The following is a 10663-nucleotide window of genomic DNA, read 5'->3' on the forward strand; positions in this document are numbered from 1 at the left end:
AAAAAAAAAAAAGAACCAAAGACCTTGAAGGACACCTCACCAAAGAAGATATACAAATGGAAAAGAAGCATATGAAAAGATGCTCTACGTCATAAGTCATCTGGTAAATGCAAATTAGGACAATGAGATACCACTACACACTTATTAGAATGGCCCAAATTCAGAACACCAATAACACCAAATGCTGGCAAGAATGTGAAACAAAAGGAACTCTCATTCCTTGCTGGCGGGAATGCAAAATGGTATAGCCACTTTGGAAGACAGTTTAATGGTTTCTCACAAAACACACTCTTATCATATGACCCAGCAATCATCGTCTTTGGTATTAATCCAAAAGAGCTGAAAATTTACGTCAACACAAAAACCAGCATGCAGACGTTTACAGCAAGTTTATTCATAATCGACAAAACTTGGAAGCAACCAATGTCTTTCAGTAGCTGAACAGATAAATAAACTGTGGTACATCCAATGGAATATTCTTCAGTACTAAAAAGAAATGAGTTACCATGCCATGCAAAGACAGTAAATGCATATTACTGGGTAAAAGAAGCCAATCTGAAAAGGCTACATACTGTACGATTCCAACCAGATGACATTCTGCAAAAGACAAAATTATGGAGATAATAAAAGGGTCAGTGGTTGTCAGGGCAAAGGAGGGAGGGAGGGATGAATAGCCAGAGCACAGAAGATTCTTAGGGCAGTGAAAATACCCTCTATGATACTATAATGGTAGATACATGTCATCATACATTTGGTCCAAACCCAAAGAATGTACAACACCTAAACTCTAACGTAAACTATGGACTTTGTGTGCTAATGACGTGTTCATGTAGATTCATCAATTGTAATAAATGTACCGCTCTGGTGGAGGACAGTGGTTATGGGGGAGGCTAAGCACTGAGTAGGGGTGGGAGGGAATATAGTAAATCTCTGTACCTTCCATCTTCTGATCAATTTTGCTGTGCACATAAAACTGCTCTAAAAAGTGAAGTCTATTTTTTTAAAGGTATAAATAAATAAATAGGGGAGTAGAGTGCGGATAAATGCAAAGAGACCCATGAAACAGTTTGCTCAAACAGGCAAATGAATATAAAGGAGAAGGAATAAGTGACTAAGTCATTAACTACCCTGAACAAAGAATAAATTATATATGAGGGCAAATAAACATGCACTAAACACATATTTTGTACATAAAGCATATAAAGAAAACTGATTAAAATAATTTTAAACAAAATATAAATGGGATCTTCAGAAATATGGTCAATTTATGATTTAGCAGTATATACTACATATGCTTCAGTGTAATATGTATTTTATTCACCCAATACACTTCAGAGCATTTAAGAAATAAAGATGAATAATAACACCGCACTGAAGAATCTTACCATCAACAACGCACCAGTTGATTCTTATTATAATTACCATTTTTAAAAACCAGTTCTTAGTAATAAAATCATTTGTTTCATCAGGTTATAATAAAATTCACTAGTCTCTGCCAATATTAAAGTCATGAGGGCTCCTGGGGTGAGTCAGTAGTGGACACTGCCTTCACTTCTGATCTGATCTCGCCTTCAGGCCCCTTGAGGTCTCAGAGAAATTTTTGCTCTCCACCTCCCTCCAACTATAGCCATATTGATCTAGAATGAAGGCAGAGGACCAGATTCAAGGCCAGTGAATCCCATGTGGAATAAGTAAAAAGAACTCCACAAAACAGGCTGGGTGCAATGGCTCACACCTGTAATCCTAGCACTCTGGGAGGCCGAGGTGGGAGGATCTCTTGAGGTCAAGAGTTCAAGAACAGCTTGAGCAAGAGGGAGACCCAATCTCTACGAAAAACAGAAAAAAATTAGCCAGGCGTTGTAGCGTACACCTATAGGCTACTCAGGACACTGAGGTAGGAGGATTGCTTGAGCCCAGGAGATTGAGGTTGCAGTGAGCTATGATGACACCATTGCACTCTAGCTGGGGCAACAGAGCAAGACTTTGTCTCAAAAAAACACACAAAAAACAAAAGAACTCCACAAAACATAACGGAGGCTGCAAAAACAGCTAAAGACAAAGAGAAGACTATAAAAGCAGCCAAAAGAAAAACTGACTTTTCAACAGCCACAATATAAGGCAAGCCAACAGAATATTTCTATGTGCTAAAAAATAATAAATAAGGAAAGTGATGTCACAAAAAGAGTAGATGCCATCTGGCTTCACTAGCCCCACAGAAAACCAAAACCAAATATCCAGCACAAATATCCACTCAAACCTGAGGCAGAGAGAAATGAAAAATTCTGAGCAGATGGTCAAAGAAATGGACTTCTATATTCATGACACTTCTCCTCCTGCCCCCTTCCAGTCTCCCAGGCGCCAGGCAGAAAGTTCACCCAGGAGTCAAAGTTTTTACAGTGAAAAAAGTGAGATTGAGGCAGACATCCAGCTTCTCCACCATCTTGAGTTCCCTTGTCGGAAAACCATTCCCCATCACATCCCACTAGAAGCATTACAAGTGCCTATAGGGAGAAAAACCCTTGAGGGCAGCTGGAGACAAAGAAGGGAGGCAGGACTAGAAACTCCAGCCCAGGAATCTCTTTATCTCATCCAAAGGAGTCACCAAATCAGAGTGGCTGCTCAGTGGCACCACAATATAGGAGGCACATGCTTTGAGTCTTTCAGGCATGGGCTCCCCCCATCTGGGACAGTGTTCAGAACACATGCAAGAGCTGAAATAACCCTGGGATTAAGGCACCATCTACTGCCAAAAAGAAGGCAGCAATCTAGGATTAAGGGGATTCAACAGGGAACTGCAAAGAACCATTAAGCAAACATAAAATAGAAAGACCAAAACAAGTCAGAAAGTGAAGACCAGAATTGATAACTAATCCTTCAATATGAAACCAGAGACATACGACCACAAGAAATAAGACTAAGCAGGGAGCAATCACCTCCCCGGACAGACAAAGCAAGGAGCTGGTGACTGATCCTAAGAAGGCAGCAGTAGTATGTGAGCTCTCAGATCAAGAATTCAAAATAGCACACAAAGAAATGATAAATGCCTGAGATGACTGATACCCCAATTCCCCCGATTCGATTAATTCACATTGTATCAAAAATCACATGTACCCTATAAAGATATAAAACTATTATGTACCCATAATAATTAAAAATTTAAAAATTAAAAAAAAGTTTTAAAGAATTCAAAATAGCAGTTTTAACGAAACTTGGTGAACTCCAAGATAACACAGATAAGCAATTTAGAAATGTAATAAAGAGATTGAAATAATAATTCTAAAAAATCAAGCAGAAATAGAACTGAGAAATATATTTGCTAAACTGAAAAATGCATTAAAGGCAACAGCAGAAAGGATCAAGCAGAAGAAAGAATCAGTGAACTCTAAAAAAACTGTTTGAAAATACACAAAGGAGAAAAAAGTAAAAAGAATGAAAAGAAACAAAGAATGCCTACAAAATATAGAGCAGCAGTCCCCTACTTTTTTCGCACCAGGGACCGGTTTCACGGAAGATAATTTTTCTGCCTGGTGGCGGGGCAGCCGAGCTCAGGTGGTGACGCAAGTGATGGGGAGCAGCTATAAATACAGATGAAGTTTCCCGTGCTCACTGCCACTCACCTCCTGCTGTGCACGCCCTCCCTTCCTAAATTTCATGGAAGACAATTTTTCTAAAGACAGGCAGGTGGGATGGCAGAGCTCTGTGGCCAGAGAGTTGGGGACTGGCCTGGATGGTGGGGACCGCAGATAAAGAGAATAGTCTCAAAAAAAAAAATCTAAGAGTCATTGGTGTTCAAAGGGTAGAGAAAGAGCAAGGGATATCTGAAGAAGTAACAAAGCAAAAATTTTCCAAACCTAGAGAAAGACACAAATATCCAGATACAGGAATATTAGAGATTACCAAACAAATTCAATCCAAATAAGACTACTCCATGGCATATAATAATCAAAATCTCCAAGGTCAGGGACAAAGAGAGGATCCAAAAAGCAACAAGAGAAAAGAAGTAAATAAAATAAAAATAGCTCTAATTAGTCTGCCAACAGAATTCTCAGTAGAAACCATAGAGGTAAGGAGGGAGTGGGACAAGATTTTCAAAGTGCTGGGGTGGGGTCAGGGAGAGAACTGGCAACTAAGAATACCATAACCAGCAAATGTTTCCTTCAAACATGAAGGAGAGATAAACTCTTTCCCAGATTAACAAAGCTAAAAAAATTCACTACTAGACCCATTTTACAAGAAACACTAAAGAAAGCTTTTCAATATGACAAAAAGAACAATTAAAATGCAAAAAGAAAACATTTGAAGATATAAAACTCACTGGTAAAAGTAAGCACATAGATGAATTTGGAATATTCTAATACCATAAATATGGCACGTAACCCACTTGTATCTCTAATATGAAGGCTAACAAACAAAGCTAACAAAAATAACTCCAGCAACCTGTTAAGAGACAGGCAATATTAAAAGATGTAAATTAAGAAGAAGTCAAAATGTGAAGATGGAGTTGAAGTGTACAGTCTTTAGGTATTTTTCTTTTCTTTGTGATCAGTTGTCATCTGTTTAAAATAAATGGTTATAAGATGTTTCTTATAAGCCTCATGATAACCACAAAGCAAATACCTATTATACACACTACAAATAAAAAGCAACAAATTAAAACATACTACCAGAGAAAATCACTTAACCACAAAGGAATAAAGTAAGAAAGAGAAGGGGGAAAAAAACAGAAAAAAAGTAACCAAATGGTAGTAGCAAGTCCTTATCTATCAATAATATTGAATGTAAATGAACTAAACTCTAGAATTAAAAGACAGAGAGGCTAGATGGATGTAAAAAAATCAAGACTCAGCTATGTGCTGCCTACAAGAAACTTGCTACACCTATAAAGACACAGATAGACTGAAAAATGAAGGGGATGGAAAAAAAAATATTTCATAAAAATGATGTCCAAGAGCAAAAAGAAAGCAGGATTAGCTACCCTTACATTAGATAAAACAGACTTCAAGTCAAAGACTGTAAAAGGAGGGGAAAAAAAAGATCACTCTATAAAGGGGCCAATTTAGCAAGAGGATACAATTGTAAATATATACTCACCCAACACTGAAGCATCAAAATATATAAACAACAGATCTAAAGGGAGAGATAGCTTACAATACTATAATATTAGGGAACTTCAACATCTCAATCTCAAAATGGACAGATCATATAGACAGAAAAATCAATGAAGTTAAACTACACTGTAGACCAAATGGACTCAACTGACATTTACAGAGCATTTCATCCAACCACTACAGAATAAACATTCTCTTCATATGGACATTCTCCAGGATAGAAGACATGTTATGACACAAAATCAGTCTCAACAAATTCAAAAAAGTTGAAATAACAACCACAATGGAATAACACCAGAAATCAGTAACAGGAAGAACTTTGGAAACTATAGAAACACATGGAAATTAAAAACCATGTTCCTGAACAATCAACAGGTAAATGAAGAAAGTAAGAAGGAAATTTAAACTTTCTTGCAATAAATGAAAATGGAAACACAAAATCTATGGGATGCAGAAAAAGCAGTACCAAGAGGGATGTTTACAGCAATAAATGCCTACCTTAAAAAAGTAGAAAGATTTCAAATAAACAACCTAATGATGCACGCACCTCAAGAAACTAGAAAAGCAAGAACAGGCCGTTTGCAGTAGCTCATGCCTGTAATGGAGAATGATCACTTGAGGCCAGGAGTTGGAGACCGGCCTAAGAAAGAGCAAGACTTTGTCCCTATAAAAAATAGAAAAATTATCCAGGTGTGGTGGTACACACTATAGTCCCAACTATTTGAAACACCGAGGCAGGAGGATCTCTTGAGCCCAGGAGCTTGAGGTTGCAGTGAGGTATGATAATACCACTGCATTCTAGCCTGTGCAACAGAGAGAGACCCTGTCTCAAAAAAAAACAGAAAAGAAAGGAAAAAAAAAGAAAAGCAAGAACAAACTAAACTCAAAATCACTAGAGGAAAAGAAATAAAAGATCAGAGCAGAAATAAATGAAATTAAGACAAAAAAATTTAAAATATCAACAGAATGAAAAGTTTGTTTTTGAAAAGATAAATAAAATCAAATCTTTAACTAGACTAAGAAAAAAAGAGAGAAGACTCAAATAAATAAAATCAGAAACGAAAAGGGAAATTTAACTATTACCACAGAAATACAAAGGATCGTTAAAGACTACTGTAAGTAACTACACTGCAACAAACTGGTAAACCTAGAAGAAATGGATAAATTCCTAGATACCTACAACCTACCAAGATTGAACCAGGAAGAAACAGAAAATCTGAACAGACCAGTAATGAGTATAACAAGATTGAAACAGTAATAAAAAGTCTCCCATCAAAGAAAAGCACAGGATCTGACGTCTTCACTGATGAATTCAATCAAACATTTAAAAGAGAGTATCAATTCTACTCAAAACGAAAAAGGAAGGAATACTTCCCAACTCATTCTGATAGGCCAGCATTACCCTGATACCAAAACAAAGTGAGACAAGGATACAACAAAAAATGAACATCCCACATGAACTCAGATGCAAAAATCCTCAACGAAATACTAGCAAACCAAATACAACAATACATTAAAAAGACCATTCACCATGATCAAGTAGAATTCATCCCAGGAATGCAAGGATGGCTCAACATACACAATCAATAAACATGATACATCACATTAACAGAATCAAGGACAAAAATCATGATCATTTCAATAGATGCTGAGAAAGCATTTGACAAAATCTAACATCCCTTTATAATAAAAACTCTCAACAAACTAGGTATAGAAGGAACATACTGTGTTAGTCAGCTTGTGTTGCTATAAAAGAATACCTGAAGGTTGGGTAATTTATAAAGAAAAGAGGTTTATCTGGCTCATGTTTCTGAAGTAACAGAAACATGGCTCCAGCATCTGCTTCTGGTGAGGGCTTCAGGAAGCTTCTAATCATAACGGAAGGGGAAGAGGAGAAAGTATGTCACATGTTGAGACAGGGAGTGAGAAAGAGAGAAGGGAGGTGCCACGTCCTTTTCAACAACCAGCTGTTGCATGAACTAAGGCGTGAGAACTCACCCATTACCACGGGGAGGGCACCAAGCCAATCACAAGGGATCTGGTCCCACGACCCAAGCACCTCCCAATAGGCCCCACCTCCAACAAGGTGATCTAATTACAACACGAGATTTGGAGGGGGAAAATACCCAAACTATGCCACATACTTCAAAACAATAAAGGCCATGCATGACAAACCCACAGCTAATATCGCACTTAACGGGGGAAAACTGAAAGCCTTTTCTCTGAGAACTAGAACAAGAGAAGGATGTTCACTTTCATTACTTTTATTCAACATAGTACTGGAAGTCCTAGCCAGAGAAATTAAGCAAGAGAAAGAAATAAAGGCCATCCAAATTGTAAAGGAAGAATTCAAATTATCCTTGCTCATACACAACATATGATATTTAGAAAAACCTAAAGAGTCCACCAAAAACTGTTAGAACTAACAAGCAAATTCATTAAATTTTCAGGACACAAAATCAACATACAAGTAATGTTTCTATACACCCACAACAAACTAACTGAAAAATAAATTGAGAAAGCAATCCCACTTATAATGGCTACAAAAAACATAAAATACCTAGGAATAAATTTAATCAAAGAAGTCATAAGATCTCTATAAAAGAAATTATAAGACACTAATGAAAGAAAGTGAAGGACACAGGAAAATGAAAAAATATCCCATGCTCACAAATTTAAAGAATTAATACCGTTAAAATGTCAATACTACGCAAATAATCTACAAATTCAATGCAATCTCTATCAAAATACCAATGATATTCTTCACAGAAATAGAAAAAAGAATCCTAAAATTCCTGTGGAATCACAGTCAAATAGTCAAAGAAATCCTGAGCAAAAACAACAAAGCTGGAGGCATCACACTACGACTTCAAAATATACTATTAATACAAAGCCATAGTAACCAATGGTACTGGCATAAAAGCAAGACATGAAGACCAACGAAACAATAGAGAACACAGAAATAAATTCATACATTTACAGCCAACTCATTTTCAACAAAGGCATCAAGAACATACAATGGGGAAAGGATAGTCTCTTCAATAAATGGTGTTGAGGAAACTGGATATCCATATGCAGAAGAATGAAGCTAGACCCTTATCTCTCACCATACACAAAAATCAAATCAAAATGGATTAAAGACAAATATAATACCTGAAACTACTAGAAGATAACATTGGCAAAACACTTCAAGAATTATTTCATGGATAACAGAAGACTGACACTTTATTTTTTAAGCATTCTAATGACTTTTTTTGACAATCCCTGCAGCAGAATCTAACCACTTTTTAAAAATATACTACAGGACAAGCGCAGTGGCTCACACTTGTAATCCTAGCACCCTGGAAGGCTGAAGCAGGAGGACTGTTTGAGTTCAGGAGTTCAAGACCAGCCTGAGCAAGAGAGAGACCCCATCTCTACAAAAATAGAAAAATTAGCCAGGTGTGGTGACACATGCCTGTAGTCCCTGCTACACGGGAGGCTGCTGTAGGAGGATTACTTGAGCCCAGGAGTTTGAGGCTGCAGTGAGCTATGATGACACCACTGTACTCTACCTAGGGGTGACAGAGTAAGACTGTTTAAAAAAAAGAAAGGAAATTGAACCCCTCTCCTCATAATCTCCCCCTTTCATATAAAAAAAGGAAAAAAATATGCTACATACTGCCCTGCTTTCTAAAATATAAAAAATATAATTGTCTTCTCATTATGATAAAAATTTTAATACATTATCACTATCATATTAACGACCTCAAAAATAGAAAAAATTAACTATTCAAAACTAAAATATAGTGGTTAAGCCTCATTTCATTTTATTCTCTTCACTTCATCCTCATCTGTAATTCATCAATCCAGGAAAGAGAGGTAATAGCTCTAACTTTTGGCAGTCACCTACAAGCCCATTCTTATTTGTTCTATGCTAAGAAACTAAACAGGGTCCGTTAGTACTACACCATATAGTAAAGTAAGCAGGTTCTCTATCTCTATTACAGCAAATTTCACATGGTATTCTAGTCAATTACAAACATGTCTGTCTCCTTATCATCTTCATCCCCACCGGTGTAAACTTCTTGAGGGTAGAGAAGGCTCTCTTTCTCATAAATGCTCATTCAATGTATGAAACACACCTTGTGATAAAGTGAGAAATTATTGCGTTATTTTCTACAGTACAGCAATGATTTTTCTCTTCTATACGGTGTTCTGCATTCAAATTTGTTAATCCTTCCTTCCTTCCTCTGCCATGCCACAGCAGAAAACGAAGTTCTTACTCCTTAAAGTCTTCTAGGAATAGTTCTTCAAATTTATTTCCCTTATTAACTGGTCTGCTCATTTCTAACAAAAAATTTTACAATTTAATGAAACTACTCTTCTGTAACATCAGGGATCAAAGATTTTTCTGGGTGAGCCTAAATAAAAACAAACAATTTTCCCCAAAAGAAAATGGGCTAATTTACATTTTATGTACAGTTCTTTTTTAATTGACAAGTAAAAATTATATATATTTATGGTGTCTGATACATGTATACATTGTGGAAAGGCTAAATCAAGCTATTTAACATACGCGTTACCTCACATACTTATTTTTTGTGGGTCAGAATACTTAAAATCTACTCTTAGCAATTTTTAAATATACAATATATTATTAAATGTAATCACCATGATATAATAGATCTCTTGAATTTATTCTTGCTGTCTCATTGAAATTTTGTGTCCTTTGACCAGCATCTCCCCAATCTCCCCAATCCCTAGCCTCTAGTAATCACTTTTACTCTCTGTTTCTATGAGTTCAACTTTTTTACACTCCACATACAAATAAGATCATATAGCATTTGTCCTTCTGTGCCTGGCTTATGTCACTTAAGACAATGTCCTCCACGTTCATCCATGTTTTTGTAAATGACAGGACTTCCTTCTTTTTTAAGGCTGAATAGTATTCCATTGTGTATATATACACCACATTTTCTTTATCCACTTATCCATTGATGGACACTTAGGTTGATTCTATATCTTGGCTATTATGAATATTGTTGCAATGAACATAGTAGTGCAGAAAACTCTTTGACGTAATGATTTCATATCCTTTGGATATACAGCCAGTAGTGAGATTGCTGGATTACATGGTTGTTATATTTTTAGTTTTTTGAGGGACCTCCAAACTGTTTCCCATAGTAGCTATACTAATTTACATTTCCACTAACAGTGTACAAGGGCTCCCTTTTCTCCACATCCTCACTATATGTAGAGCTCTTTTTAAAAAGAGAACTCTTATAATTTAATACAAAAAAAAGAAAACTAGAAAAATTAAATGTTAAAAATAGAAAACAATAGACAAAGTTGCAAAGGACATAAAAGAGCAAGTTTCAAATGTTAATGCTAAATAAACATGAAAATAAATTCAGCCCTATCAGTATTCAAAGAAATACAAATTAAAAGAGTATAAAACCATTTTATACCTATCAAATTAACCATTTTTTAAAAAATAAGACTAGCACTGGCAAAGGTGAAGAGAAATAGGCACTTCTACTCAATGATAATGAGTGCAAATCGAAAGTCTTACT

The 10663-nt window shown here is 36.1% G+C and overlaps 1 protein-coding gene across 1 annotated transcript in view; it reads right to left on the reverse strand.

Annotated features, from left to right (window-relative positions):
• RSBN1L (round spermatid basic protein 1-like) overlaps positions 1–10663 on the reverse strand; it is a 73061-nt gene that overhangs the window by 37603 nt on the left and 24795 nt on the right. The window lies entirely within an intron of this gene.

The sequence above is a fragment of the Propithecus coquereli genome, unplaced genomic scaffold (genome assembly GCF_000956105.1).
Source record: "Propithecus coquereli isolate 6110/MARCELLA unplaced genomic scaffold, Pcoq_1.0 Scaffold32, whole genome shotgun sequence".
In the NCBI taxonomy this organism is placed as follows: Eukaryota; Metazoa; Chordata; class Mammalia; order Primates; family Indriidae; genus Propithecus; species Propithecus coquereli.